The 15,555-nt window shown below is 42.4% G+C and overlaps 2 pseudogenes; both read left to right on the top strand.

Moving 5' to 3' along the window:
- The first annotated feature begins 2,201 nt into the window (after positions 1-2,201).
- Positions 2,202-4,414, top strand: LOC143935131 (UDP-glucuronosyltransferase 2A2 pseudogene; annotated as a pseudogene).
- An 8,552-nt stretch (positions 4,415-12,966) lies between these two features.
- Positions 12,967-15,555, top strand: LOC143935130 (UDP-glucuronosyltransferase 2A2 pseudogene; annotated as a pseudogene).

The raw sequence follows: 15,555 nt of genomic DNA, 5'->3' as shown, positions 1-15,555 counted from the left end.
GCAAAGAGGAGTGGGACAAAATCCCTCCTGAGATGTGTGCAAACCTGGTGGCCAACTACAAGAAACGTCTGACCTCTGTGATTGCCAACAAGGCATTTGCCACCAAGTACTAAGTCATGTTTTGCAAAGGGGTCAAATACTTATTTCACTAATTAAAATGCAAATCAATTTATAACTTTTTTGAAATGCTTTTTTTTTTTTTTTCTATTGTTTTTCTGTCTCCCACAGTTAAAATAAACCTACCATTAAAATGATAGACTGATCATTTTTTTTTTTTTTGTCAGTGGGCAAACATACAAAATCAGCAGGGGCTCAAAACCTGTTTTAGCCCAGGATGGGTGGAGGCAGTGTGAAAAATCATACAGCGCTACAAAATAACAGGGTTAGGTACCTGACAGGATATTGTGGTTGAGAACACCAGATAAGTAGCATTAGGTTCTGGGAACCTGTTGTCCAGTGATCTATGACAGTGATCTCCAAACTATGGCCCTTCTTTGCTTGCTTTTATCTGGCCCTTGGGGCACTGACACCAACAATGGGACATAATTCCTCCCACTGACACCAGTGATATGGAGACAATTCTTCCCAATGACACCAAAGATGGGGTTTAATTCCTTCCAATGGCACGATTGGGCACAGTTTTTTCCCCATGACATCAGGAATGGGGCACGATTACTCCCACTGAAACAAACAACGGGGCATTTTGCACTAAGGTCGGGATCTTTTTGACTCCCATTGACCACTGTCTGGCCCTCATAAAGTCTGAAGGACAGTAAGCTGGCCTTTTGTTTAGAATATTTGGAGACCCCTATGGGAAAGAGCAATGGGGGGAGATAAAAGGAACGGGAGTGAGAGAGAGGAAAGGCAGGTGGGGCTAAGGTTACAGTGAGGAGCTTAGCCAACCAAAAGTACAATCTTCTAGGGCAAAGCCAATGTGTTCTAATTTCAGAAAGTCCCTGTAAAGCCCCGTACACACTATCAGATTTTCTGCTGAGTTTTTCCTTCAGATTTACCAAAACCATATAATATGAGGTCAAACCTTAGGAGTTTCAATGTGTATGCAATCAGGCAGGCCCTTGCACTACATGGTTTTGGTAAATCTGAAGGAAAAACTCAGCAGACAATCTGATAGTGTGTATGGGGCTTAAAATGTAGAAAGAAAGTAGGACTCAACTCACAATTCCAAAACCTTTTCTGAATTTTTTTTCTCATAGTCTCAATCTGTATAGCCAAATGTTTCTGATAAGACATAAGAGAAACACACAGGGTAATACGGAGAGCTTCCAGGCTTTGGCTTTAACGCTTTTGGCTGCCCTTTAGAATATGAGTGACCAGCCTAAATTGGGGTTTGGTACAGGCTTCCATTTTTTTTGTTCAGCAAGCTTCATACAGGTCCTTGTGGAAGAAGCCACCAATAAATGTACTGCACTATATATATGTAGCAGTTGATAGACTGGACAAGAAGTGCTTGACCGTTGGACAATCCCACCAGAGGTGACAGGATGAACCCTTTATGTGACACCCATGAAAACATAGTGCACCATGGTTTATAGGCTACTGATCTTATGACATTAACATGAAATTTACAGTTTTTAAATATACATGAATGTTCTTGCAAACACTACTTCCCTTTAAAGTTTTTCCAAACTGTCCGATATCTAGCGCACTGTGATTGGCCATGGAAAGACATATGAGATCAACTAAAGATCGTTTCATATCTATGACCACTTTTACCATGACCATTTGTTGTCAGCATGAAATGATTGGATTTTATTCTTTAAAAAAAAAAGTGTTCCAAGAAATTCCACAAACTTCTAAGGTTGCAGTAGTATACGTAAAAAAAAAGAAAAAAAAAAGTATGTCTATACTACTACTGCATTTTGACTAGTAAAGGGGGTGTTAGTTTCACCTTTAACAAGTCCAAAGATAGGAAATGTGACCCCTTCATAAATGTTAACTCCCGTACATAAGGTTAAAGTACAGTCTGTTAGACTATTTCCATCTATGGGCAACTGACTACAAAGAGAATTATAACAAAGCGCTGAGAATAAAGTATTTCAAGATAAGAACTTGTACCTATTCTGCAACCCCCGACATCTAATAAAATAAGGACCATATTTGTGCATGTGAAGAAGTAGAGGGTGGAGCCAGACTGACTTATCAGGGTGACTTTGCACTATATATCAATGCTGACTTCCCTATAATCCTTATTTCAGCCTGTATGTTGTGTAATAGGAAGTACAGGATCTCTGAGGACTGCTGACATCCACTAACATGGCAGCCACAACAACAGCATACTGCATATTGTCATGTGCTCTGTTCTTCACTGCAGCACAGGCTGGGAAGATTCTGGTTATACCTGTAGATGGAAGTCATTGGATTAATATCAAGGTCCTTATGATGGAGCTGGTCCAGAGGGGACATGAGCTGACGGTTTCCCGACCCTCCAACAGCATGTATATAGATGAGACATCAGAACACTTCAAGATAGAGGACATTCCCGTGCCTGAAACACTAAAGTTTAGTCGGAAGGAATATGAGGAGTATGCCTTGGACTGGGTTTTTCAACAAGCTTTCACCAAACATTCCTCTTCTTTCTCCATGGCCTTTGATTTTATTGTAGCCCTTAATTTTGGGTCTCAGATGATCTCGGGTTACCTGGGTTCAATATTTGAGAACACAGATGTCATGGAGCGTTTGACCAATGCTAGTTTTGACTTGATTCTTGCTGATCCTTACAATGTGGCTGGAGTCATGTTGGCGCATCATTTGAAGCTTCCCATAGTATTTTTCGGGAGGTGGATGCCCACTGAAGATATACACTTTGCGATTGCCCCATCTCCGCTTTCCTATGTGCCAGTGCTAAATTCTCGAGTTTCGGACAGAATGGCCTTCCATGAAAGAGTTAAAAATGTGGCCCTTTATTACCTATACCTGGCTGCCACCCACCTTCTTGCATACCCAATATATGACAAATTGGCTCACCGTTATTTCAACACAGACATTGGAGTTTTAGAGATGTACAAGAGGGCTGATATCCATTTGATGAAAGTGGACTTTGTGTTCGAATTCCCAAGGCCAACAATGCCCAACGCCATATATATTGGAGGATTTCAGGCAAGGCCACCCAAACCTCTCTCTGAAGATATTCAACGATTCATGGATAGCTCAGAGCAAGGAGTGATTGTCTTTTCATTGGGTTCTCTTGTTAGCAGGCTGCCTCTTCAAATCGCTAAAAAGTTTGCGGCGGGCCTGGCCCAACTCAAGGAACAAGTAATTTGGCGTTACTCTGGAGAACCTCTGGACACCTTGGGAAATAATACCATGACTCTTGATTGGCTTCCACAGAATGACCTCCTTGGTCATCCCAACACCAAGGTGTTCCTGGCACATGGCGGTGAGAATGGTATCTATGAGGCCTTGTACCATGGTGTCCCCATAGTCGGATTTCCACTGTTTGGTGACCAGTATGAAAATCTGCTGCGTCTGAAGGTGAGAGGGGCTGCCATTATTCTGGAGAACTTGCAAGATATAACTGCCGAAGATATATTCGATGCAGTGCGCACAGTTATTGATGACCCGTCTTACAGCCGGGCCATGAAGCACCTTTCTGAGTTACACCGAGACACCCCTGTGCCCCCGCTAGACCTGGCTGTGTTCTGGACAGAGTATGTCATGCGCCATAAAGGAGCACGCCACCTGCAGCCTGCAGCCAATGACCTGGCCTGGTACCAGTACTGCCTGCTTGATGTCATTGGCTTTCTGCTTGTCACAGTATTTGTGTCTTTCTGTATAACCATAAAAATCTTTCGAGTGGTGCTGAGGACCTTCTGCTGCCGGAAGCAGAACAAACAAAAGCAGAAGAAGTCATAAAATGATCTTTATATGGAAGTGGCCACTGGTGGGAGAACCACATCTGAAATGTTTTCTAGAATGCCATTGGCCTTAAGCTGGATACACACTATCCAATTTTCTGTAGATTTTTTTTTTTTTTTTTTTTCATACAGACTTGCCAAAACCATATAATACGAGGTCAAACCTTAGTAGTTTCAATTTGTATGCAATCAGGCAGGTCCCTGAAGTACATGGTTTTTGTAAATCTGAAGGAAATCTGACAATAGTTGTATAGTGTGTATGGGGTTTTAGGGGAAAATTATCTGCAAGTATGTGTTTGGAACCAGCTTAATGCTTATAAAAATCCTAACAATGAGCTTATCTTATTTATTTTTTTTCCCTTCTGGTTTGCTAAATATACTGTTATTTAATCTGTTCAAAAAGTCCCTGTTGATCCTCCCTGAAATCCTGAGAGCTAATAACTTCCTTAAAGCGGACCTTTGATCATTTTTTTCAACTTTTAAATCTTCTGCCCTTGTTGTTTTAACTTTGGATAATAAAACTTTTTTTCTGCCAGTAACAGTCCACTTCCTGTTTCTTGTCTGGTAAAAAACCTAGGCCAGTGATGGTGAACCTTGGCACCCCAGATGTTTTGGGACTACATTTCCCATGATGCTCATGCACTCTGCAGTGTAGTGGAGCATCATGGGAAATGTAGTTCCAAAACATCTGGGGTGCCAAGGTTCCCGTCACTGGCCTAGGCTTATGACATCATGCACAGCTCTCTCTCTCTTGTGAGAGTTTGCCAGGAAAGGAGGGGGGATGAGTCATAAGAGGGTCAATGTGAGCTGCAGAGCTGGAGGTGTGCCTCTGTGTAAATCCAGGAAGTGAACAGGCAGCAGCTTCAGCTGCCCACAGTTAAAATGGATGCAGCCAGACTTCGTGGAGGGAGATTTCTGCAGCATATTTGGCAAGTACAGAATTACAGTATATATAAAATACAGTGATTGCATATTTGTTGCACTTAAATGACTCATCAAACAAATTTTATCATTACACAAAGATAACCCAAGCAGATACAAAATGCAGTTTTTAAATGTTGGTTTCATTTATTAAAGTGGGGTACCCCCCAAAAAAAAAAAAGTCAGCAGCCACAAATACTGCAGCTGCTGACTTTTAATAAACGGACACTTACCTGTCCCAGGGTCCAGCTATGCGGGGGAACAAAGCCCCCCCCTCGTTCCCCGCTCCGCTCGCGGCTCCGTCATGCGTACTGTGGGTGCCCGGCTGTGAGCGGCGCAGGGCACCGTGATATGCCGTACAGTCACCTGGGACACGTGACGGGTCCCAGGTGAATGTACAGCGCGAGGGGAAGTGATGTCACCAGCCCAGGCAAGGAAGAAGGCAGACTACGAGGGACCCCCTAGCAACAGGTATTTAGAGGCGAGTAAAAATATATTTTTTTGCCAATTATTTATTTATTTATTTATTTTTAACGACTTTTAAGCAGCTTTTTATTTTTTGGTGGCAACACCACTTTAAGGCAAAAAAGCTGTCCAAACCTGCCTGGCTTTATATGAAACAGTAATTGCCCCCCCCCCCCCCCAACCTAATAACTGGTGATGCCACCCTTGGCGCCAACAACTGCAATCGAGCATTTGCTATAACTGGCAATGAGTCTTTCACATTGCTGTGGAGCAATTTTGGCCCACTCTTCTTTGCAAAATTATTTTAATTCAGCCACATTGGAAGGTTTTCCAGCATAAGCGGCCTGTGTAAGGTTATGATACAGCATCTCAATTGGATTTAAGTCCGGGCTTTGACTAAGCCACTCCAAAACCTAAATCTTGCTTTGTTTGAACCATTTGGAGGTGCACTTGCTGTTTCAGATCATTGTCCTGCTACATAACCCAAGTGCACTTGATCTTGAGGTCAGGAACTGATGGCCGGACATTCTCCTTTAGGATTTCCTGGTAGATCTCAGAATTCATGGTTCCATCAATTATGGTAAGTCGTCCAGGTCCTGAAGCTGCAAAGCAGCCCCAGACCATCACGCTACCACCATGTGTGGCTGTTGGCACGATGTTCTCGTTATGAAATGCTGTATTCGTTTTATGCCAGTATGTAATGGGACGCGCACCTTCCAAAAAGTAAAATTTTTGCCTCATCGGTGCACAGAATATTTGCCTAAAAGGCTTGAGGATAATTAAGATGTTTTTTGGTAAAGATGAGCCTTTGTGTTCTTTTTGGTCAGCAGTGGCTTTGACCTTGGAACTCTCCCATGGATGCCCAGTCTCTTTCTTATTGTTGAATCATGAACACTGGTCTTACCTGAGGCCTGCAGTTCTTTAGATGATGTTCTTGGGTTCTTTTATGACCTCCTGGATGAGTCGTCGTCCTGCACTTGGAGTAATTTTTGTAGGCCGGCCACTCCTGGGAAGCTTCACCACTGTTCCAAATGATCTCCATTTGTGGATAATGGCTCTCCCTGTGGTTCACTGGAGTTCCAAAGGCTTTGAAACCCTTCCTAGACCGATACATGTACATTACTTTCGTTTCTAATCTGTTCTTGAATTTTTTTTTAGATTGTAGCATGATGTGTGGCTTTCTGTGATCTGTTAGCGTGCTTCACTTTGTCAGACAGCTTCTATTTATGTGATTTCTTGATTCAACAGGTCTGGGAGTAATCAGGCCTGGATGTGGCAAGTGAAATTTAAAGCGGGGTTCCACCCTAAAGTGGAACTTCCGCTGATCGGAACCCTCCCCCCCTCCGGTGTCACAATTGGCACCTTTCAGGGGGGAGCAGATACCTGTCAAAGACAGGTATTTACACCCACTTCCGGGCATATACTCCCACGGAAGTCTATGCCTCTTCCTGTCCCTGCGCGCTGTCTGCTGGCATACACACGGGTCCCAGAGACAGCGCGGACAATTCCTATTGCGCTGCGCGACTCGCGCATGCGCAGTAGGGAACCGGGAAGTGAAGCCGCAGCGCTTCACTTCCTGATTCCCTCACCTAGAATGGTGGCGGCAGCAGCCGAGAGCCGAGCGATCAATCGGCCTCGGCTGCCGGCATCGCTGGACCCCGGGACAGGTGAGTGTCCATTTATTAAAAGTCAGCAGCTGCAGTATTTGTAGCTGCTGGCTTTTAATATTTTTTTCCACAGTGCAATCCCGCTTTAACTCAGCTTTCCAAAAAATTTTGGTTAATCACAGTTCATTCGTGATTCAGCATGGGAGGGGGGCACTTATTTTTTTCACATAGGACCAGGCAGGTTTGAACAACTTTTTTCCCTTAATAAATGAAATAATAATTTAAAAACTGCATCTTGGATTTATTGGGTTATCTTTGTGTAATATTAAAATTGGTTTGATGTTCTGAATCATTTAAATTGTGAGAAATATGCAAAAAAAAATCAAAAAAATCAGGAAGGGGGCAAATACTTTTTCACATCACTGTAAAAGCCAAAGAGGGAAGCTTCAGAATGGCAAAGATGTTTGTATTACAAATTATGTGAGAAGATTGCAGTTCCTCTTTAATCCAATATTAGGGCAGAGCTAATAACTTCCTGTTCTCTCTGCCTGAGCACAAGAAGGGGATATAAAGGTAAGGAGGGAGAGGAGATGAGTGGGGGTAGGGAGTCTGTGTACTTTGTAATCCACCAAAAATGAAGTAGGCAGGGCTGACACCAAGGGGAAAGAGAAACAACAGGTGCAAGGACCACCATAGTGTAGTATTCAAAACAAACGCTTTATAGCTGACACTATGTACTTTCCAATTCGGAGGCAAAATACACTGGGGGTTGATTTCCAAAAACTGGCAAAATCTGGTGCTGTTCTGCATGGTAGGTGGCTTCTAACTTCAGCTTGTTCAATGAACTACTTGCCGACCAGCCGTTGCAGTTATTCTGCGGCAGGTTGGCACGGCTGTGCGAATCTCTGTCATGGTACGTCGGCTCTTCAAAGTGCTATAGCAGCGTGTCCCCGGAAGCCGATGCGCGGTCATGCAATCATGTGCACGAGAGCCAGAACCGCAGCGAATGGAAATTTGTTCTTCTTATGGGACTTTAAAGGGAAAAAGCTACTCTGAGGTGATCATGGGTATACGTTTTATTAGCAAAAGGTGTAGAAATAACAAATCTACAATGCAAAACAGTGTATACACAGGGGAATACAGGATGCGTAACACAATAAACATGCAATACAATATATGAGGTTCACAATCATTGACTCCGTCGCATATCAAACACACAAACGGGGAGTACCCGACGCGTTTTGAGTTATACTCTTCTTCAGGTGTATCTGATTGAGATCAGCACAACAAAAGCATGTCTATAACTGAAAAGACAATCATGAGCCAGAGGTGAAACGGCAAAGAAAAAAAAATATTAACATGAATATATGTATATAATACCATTATAATTAAAACATATTCAGGTAAGTACTGACCATATAGTATTGCTTAGGGACATCATACATTACTGCATCCACTTAAAAACACCTTAAGAAAAAGCTACAGGGAACAGATAGCCACTGTTCCTGTACCAGCTCCTGATCGGGATTGGGCAGGCCGTGTGTGCCAGGCCCAGCAGAACCACAGGGGGGCGCCAGAACACCGATCAGTGTGTTGCTAATCCAGAAGGTGGGACGCCAATCCCTATAGCAAAGGAAGATATGCAAAGTTGTATTGGGCTAAAGCGGAGGCCAGAGGTGCCTGTGGCCACAAGTGACACATGTCCCACATGCATTCATAAGTGATAAAAAGGAAAAGTACCTGTAGGTGTGTCCTGGTGCCGGAGTATAAAATCCTGCCGAGCAGGGAAGCTATGCCATCGGCAGGGCGCTGTAAATGCCACAGTGCCAAAGCCCACACTGGGGTATGGTAGGGCCCGGTGTGAGATGGCTAGATAAAGGAATATGATGAAAGATTTGAACAGGGGTGGGGGTGATTGGCAATGGAAAAGCAAAGACGTAAATACAGTATGGGGTGTTTGGATATCTTCAAGGAGGTCCTGGTGGGGGTAGTGTGTGCGGAACTGCCTTTTACGGAGAGGTATATATAGGGAAGCTGCTGGGGTGCTATAGGCGCCTCGAGATTGGTGCCTAGCCTGGGGTCCAATATAGCCCTGTGTGCCCAACTTGGAATGGAAAATGAAGTGAGTAATATTCTCCCCCAGCATGCACCAGTGGCATAACCTCCTGCTGGATTGGCTGAAGAAAATATAAATATTCATAACTTAGTTAAATCTCACATTATGACCAGTGATAACAGTGACATCTAGTGGTGACAGTGAGAAATCTCAAGCCAAGGGAAAAACCAGGTGGAAAACTATACAATGCCTCTGAGCTAACTATAGCCCAGCCAAACACTAAATTGATATAGTATCCCCCTGTTTGGAACAAAGGGACAACACACCTAACCGGCACAATACCTTGCTACATAACGTCACCACGCTTCCGCTACTAGTTCAGAATTGGGGTAACCATAAAGGAGGAGCTCAAAACGTTTTTGTTTTCAGAGCTTTACTTCCAGTAACATTGTAGCATACATGATCTCACAAATCCTGGTGGCTGTCACTAACTTCCCCAGAGCAGGAACACTTTGCCCTGTCCCCTGTGCAACTACCCTCACTGGGGTTCAAGGAGCTGTCCGGGGCATTCCCTGGCTGGAGAAAGCCTCTTACTTCCAGGGATACAGAACTGTGAACATGGCCCCTGCCAAGTCCCATTGGGGCCAACTTCATAAACTCATTTTCTCTGTCCTACATCTCTGCATGAGCCCCCTAAATTATCATACTACACAGTATTCCACTTCTTCCAGAAGCTCATTTGTGAGGTCAGGCACTGATGTTGGACTCTTCTGGGAAGGCTGTCCACAAGGTTTAGGAACGTGTCTATGGGAATGTTTGACCGTCCTTCCACAAGCGCATTTGTAGGGTTAGGCCCTGATTTGGACGAGAAGGCCTGGCTCGCAGTCTCCACTCTTATTCATCCCAAAGGTGTTCTATCAGGTTGCAGTCAGGACTTTGTGCAGGCCAGTCAAGTTCCTCCACCCGAAACTCACTCACCCATGTCTTTTTGGACCTTTGCTTTGTGCACTGGTCCAAATCATTTGGTGGAGGGGGGATTATGGTGTGGGGGTTGTTTTTCAGGGGTTGGGCTTGACCCCTTAGTTCCAGTGAAGGGAACTCTTAAGGCGTCAGCATACCAAGACATTTTAGACCATTTCATGCTCCCAACTTTTGTGGGAACAGTTTGGGGACGGCCCCTTCCTGTTCCAACATGACTGCGCACCAGTGCACAAAGCAAGGTCCATAAAGACATGGATGAGCGAGTTTGGGGTGGAGGAACTTGACTGGCCGCCATTACTAGTAAAAAATAAAAATAAAATAATAAAGATGCCATAAATCTATTCCCTATTTTGTAGACAAACTTTTGCACAAATCAATCAATATACGCTTATTGCAATTTTTTTTTATTTTTTGCCAAAAATATGTATAAGAATATATATCCGTCTAAACTGATGAAGAAATTTCTTTTTTTTAATTTTTTTGGGGGATATTTATTATACCAAAAAGTATAAAATATTGTTTTTTTTTCACAATTGTCACTCTTTTTTTGTTTATAACACAAAAAATAAAAACCACAAAGGTGCTCAAATACCTCCAAAAAAAAAAGCTCTATGGGGAAAAAAAGGACGTTGATTTTGTTTGGGTACAGTGTCGCATGACCACGCAATTGGCAGTTAAAGCGACACAGTGCTGTACTGCAAAAAAAATGGCCTGATCATTAAGGGGCACAATCTTCCGGGGGGCTGAAGTGGTTAAAACTTCTATGAAATTTACTGATTAAGTTTAATCAGACAATAATAGTCCTATTAAGCATATATACTTTTAAAGGTTTCCCAACCTGATTGATATCGAATTCTCAGACATATGAGATCAACTAAAGCAGAGGTCCCCATCCCCCAAGCCATGGCCTGTTGGGGGCCCTGCCGTGCAACTGGCGAGCGAGGTATGATCTTTATTGGTGGCCACTTGCATTGCCGCCTGGGCTCCACCTCTTGTCGGGTCGGTGGTGGGGGCCCTGCTATGGGTGATCTAAATTCTTGTGGGGGTCTAGTGCATAGTGGTCACGATGCCAAGATGATGAGCCAGTACAATCTGCACTGCCACCCTCCTACCACCAAAGGGCGCCTGCTCCACTTCTCCCATCACGACTAATTCCTTCCCTCCCTGTGGTCACATCACTAAGCCAATGTAAATATATATTAGAATCTTTATTTGCATCTGTTTGGCTGACCACATGAGCTCAATTTTTTATTATTATTATTAATAATAATAATAATAATAATAATAATAAATATTATGATTATTATAGAAAAAAATATTATTATTATAATGAAAAATGTTTTATTATATATATTTTTTTAAATCTTTATTTGTACCTGTTTAGCTGACCACATGAGCTCAATTTATTATTATTATTAGCAAAATATATTATGAAATATATATATATATATATATATATATATATATATATATATATTTATTTATATATATATATTTTTTAAATCTTTAATTGTATCCGTTTGGCTGACCACATGAGCTCAATCTATTATTATTATTATTATGAAAAAAAAATATTATTTTTTATCTTTATTTGTATCTGTTTGACTGACCACATGAGCTTTATTTATTATTATTAATATTATTGTCATTATTAGGAAAATATATTATTATGGAAAGCTGACCACATGAGCTCAATCTATTATTATTATTATGAAAAAAAATATATTTTTTTATCTTTATTTGTATCTGTTTGACCACATGAACTTAATTTATTATTATTAATATTATTGTCTTTATTAGGAAAATATATTATTATGGAAAGCTGACCACATGAGCTCAATCTATTATTATTATTATGAAAATATATATATATATTTTTTTATCTTTATTTGTATCTGTTTGACCACATGAACTTAATTTATTATTATTAATATTATTGTCATTATTAGGAAAATATATTATTGTGTAAAATATATGTATCATTTTTTAAGTCTTTATTTGTATCTGTTTGGCTGATTACATGAGTTCAATGCAATATTAATAATATTAAATAGAGCTCATGTGATCAGCCAAACAGATACAAATAAAGATTTAAAATGTTTAATAAAAATAGTAATAATAATACTTTTCTCATAATAATAATAATAATAATAATACATTGAACTTGTGGTCAACCAAAGAGATAGAGATAGAAATAAAGATGAAAAAAATGAATATGCGGGTGACAGGTGTGGCGACAGGCTCCAGACCAACCCCCTCCCTCCATCCTGGTCCAAAGAGGGGTTGTCTTCTGCGAGGCAGGTCCCTGGTGTCGGGGGAGGTTGGGTCCCTCATTCCCATCTCAAAAAGTTGGCATACCTCCCAACTTTTTGAGATGGGCATGAGGGACACCTATTAGAAAAAGTATGTATGCATAGGACACCCCCCCCCCCCCCGCCACGCCCGCTGAAGGAGAATAAAAAATAAAAATGAAAAGTGCTTGCTTTATTTATTTTTACAACTCTATAGATCAGACCAAAATGAGGGACAATAAAGGAGGAAAGAGAGAAAGAGGAACTTTGTTCCAAATCGGGGACAGTCCCTCAAAACCAGGGACAGTAGGGAGCTATGCATTTCGTGTCCGATGATTGGATATTACTCTTTAAAAGAAAACGTTTAAACTTGCAACTTTCCAAAAAGTTGTTTGTACTTCTGCGTTTAATTCGTGAAGGAGGTGTTTTTTTCACCTTCACAAGTCCGAGGTGAGCAAATGCATTGCAGTAGTTCAAATGGAGAACAAACTTCGAGCTATTCATGAATGGCATAATGTCTCATATACCTAAGGGTAAAGTACAGACTTTACCCGGAGTCACTTGAAAGAAGCATAAAAATGTGCTAAGAGTAAACAATTCCAAGATAAGAATCTGCAGATATTCTGAAACATGGCCACTGGTAAAGCCTATTCTATTCCTGTTCTGTGGATAATAAAGGAGATACGGAAAACTGTTCATATAGAAGTGGAGGGAGGAGCCTGACTGCTCTATCAGGGTGACTTTGCACTATACATTGAAGCCGGCTTCCCATAAATCCTCATTCAGCGTGCACGTTGTGTAGTAGGACATACAGGATCTCCTCGGGACTGCTGTGTCTGGAAGGCATAGAGTTCCACTAACATGGCAGCCACAGCAACCTCATTTGGTGTTTGCTTATTGTCATGTGCTCTGTTCTTCACCACAGCACAGGCTGAGAAGATTCTGGTTATACCCGTCGAAGGAAGTCACTGGATTAATATCAAGATCCTTATGATGGAGCTGGTCCAGAGAGGACATGAGCTGACGGTCACCCGACCCTCTAACAGCTTGTATATTGATGAGACATCAGAGCACTTCAAGGTGGAGAACATTCCCATGTCTGAAACACAAAAAATTAGTCGGAAGGATTTAGAGGAGTATGCCTTGAACTGGATTTTTCAACAAGCTTTCACCAAACATTCTTCCTCTTTTACTGTGGCCTGGGAATTCATTGGAACCCTTCAGACTGCTACTCAGATGTCCACAGTTGCCCTTGGGGCAATATTTGAGAACAAAGAGGTCATGGAGCGTTTGGCCAATGCTGGCTTTGACTTGATTCTGGCTGATCCTTACAATGTGGCTGGAGTCATGTTAGCGCATCACTTGAAGCTTCCCATAGTATTTTTCGGGAGGTGGATGCCCACTGAAGATATACACTTTGCCATTGCCCCATCTCCGCTTTCCTATGTGCCAGTGATAAACTCTCGAGTCACAGACAGAATGGCCTTCCATGAAAGAGTTAAAAATGTGGCCCTTTATTACCTTTACCTGGCTGCCAGCCACCTCCTTATATACCCAGCTTATGACAAACTGGCTCAGCGCTATCTCAACACCAACATTGGAGTTTTTGAGATGTACAAGAGGGCTGATATCTATTTGATGAAAGTGGACTTTGTGTTCGAGTTCCCAAGACCAACAATGCCCAATGCCATATATATTGGAGGCTTTCAGTGCAGACCAGCTAAACCTCTTCCTGAAGATATTCAACGATTCATGGACAGCTCAGAGCAAGGAGTGGTAGTCTTTTCCTTGGGTACCATTGTTAAAAAGCTTCCTCTTCACATCGCTCAGAAGTTTGCAGCAGGCCTGGCCCAACTGAAGGAAAGAGTCATTTGGCGTTACTCCGGAGAACCTCCAGACACCTTGGGAAATAACACTATGACTGTTGACTGGCTTCCACAGAATGACCTCCTCAGTCACCCCAACTCCAAGGTCTTCCTGGCACATGGAGGCGAGAATGGTGTCTATGAGGCCTTGTACCATGGTGTCCCCATAGTCGGATTTCCACTGTTCGGCGATCAGTATGAAAACCTGCTGCGTCTAAAGATGAGAGGGGCTGCAGTTCTTCTAGAGAATATACAAGATATAACTGCCAAAGATATATTCGATGCAGTGCGCACAGTTATTGATGACCCGTCCTACAGCCGGGCCATGAAGCACCTTTCTGAGTTACACCGAGACACCCCTGTGCCCCCGCTAGACCTGGCTGTGTTCTGGACAGAGTATGTCATACGCCATAAAGGAGCACGTCACCTGCAGCCTGCAGCCAATGACCTGGCCTGGTACCAGTATTATTTACTTGATGTCATTGGCTTTCTGCTTGTCACAGTATTTGTGTCTTTCTGTATAACCATAAAAATCTTTCGAGTGGTGCTGAGGACCTTCTGCTGCCGGAAGCAGAACAAACAAAAGCTGAAAAAGTCATAAAATGATCTTTGCGTGGAAGTGGCCACTGTTGGGAGAACCACATCTGAAATGTTTTCTAGAATGTCTTTGGCTTTAGGTGAAACTTTCTACAAGACAAAGTACGAAACGCGTAACAGCAGACATCATGTGGACTCATCAAAGTGGACACTGTATGGCTCCATGTCTTTTACTCTGCCTAGTCTGGGCAAGGTCAGAAGGCTTGTCCACCCAAAGTGATATTTCCATTTTGGGTGGATGCTGGAAGGCTGAATCCCCCAACAGTTTCTTATGTGTGAAGAATACCTACAAAAAGATCTCCATGCTGAGCTCCCCCTCCAGCATGGTGGAGTCTCGGTTCTTCTACTGCTTCTTTATGATCTTAAAATTCTTATTTTTCTTAAAATCAAACTGAAGAATGTGATTTCATCTCATCTTTGCTCTCCCTGGCAGGTGGGTGAAGCTGAGAACTCATGCATTTTGCTAATGGTGTCCCCTAGAGATATTTGAATGGAAACTTAAGGCTTCGTTCACATGGGTTGTACTACACCATACCCCAGTGCAAGAGTACCCGCATGGGAATGCACTGATGTTCCGTTGATGTCATTTGCACAGACACAGCCCTTGATCCCAATTTGATATTGGTGCAGTTGCACAGCCCCAAACGCAGAAAGTGCGCATTCAGGGCCACGTATTTGCGTGGATGTCAGATTAGGAGTATCAGCTGTGTCCATGCAATTGACATCAATGGAACTGTCTGCACAGGGATGCACGGAACATCTGTGCATCCCTGTTGTGGTAAACATGGATTATATGATGTTATATGAAGCCCCACGTGAATGAGGCCTTACTCGGGAAGCTCCATCTATAACTGGATTATATTACTTCTGGGCAAATAAACGTATTAATACTCTGTC

Source organism: Lithobates pipiens, unplaced genomic scaffold, assembly GCF_037356315.1.
Source record: "Lithobates pipiens isolate NorthernLeopardFrog02 unplaced genomic scaffold, aLitPip1_a1.2 Scaffold_28, whole genome shotgun sequence".
Classification (NCBI taxonomy): domain Eukaryota; kingdom Metazoa; phylum Chordata; class Amphibia; order Anura; family Ranidae; genus Lithobates; species Lithobates pipiens.
This window is presented reverse-complemented; position numbering and strand designations above follow the sequence as displayed.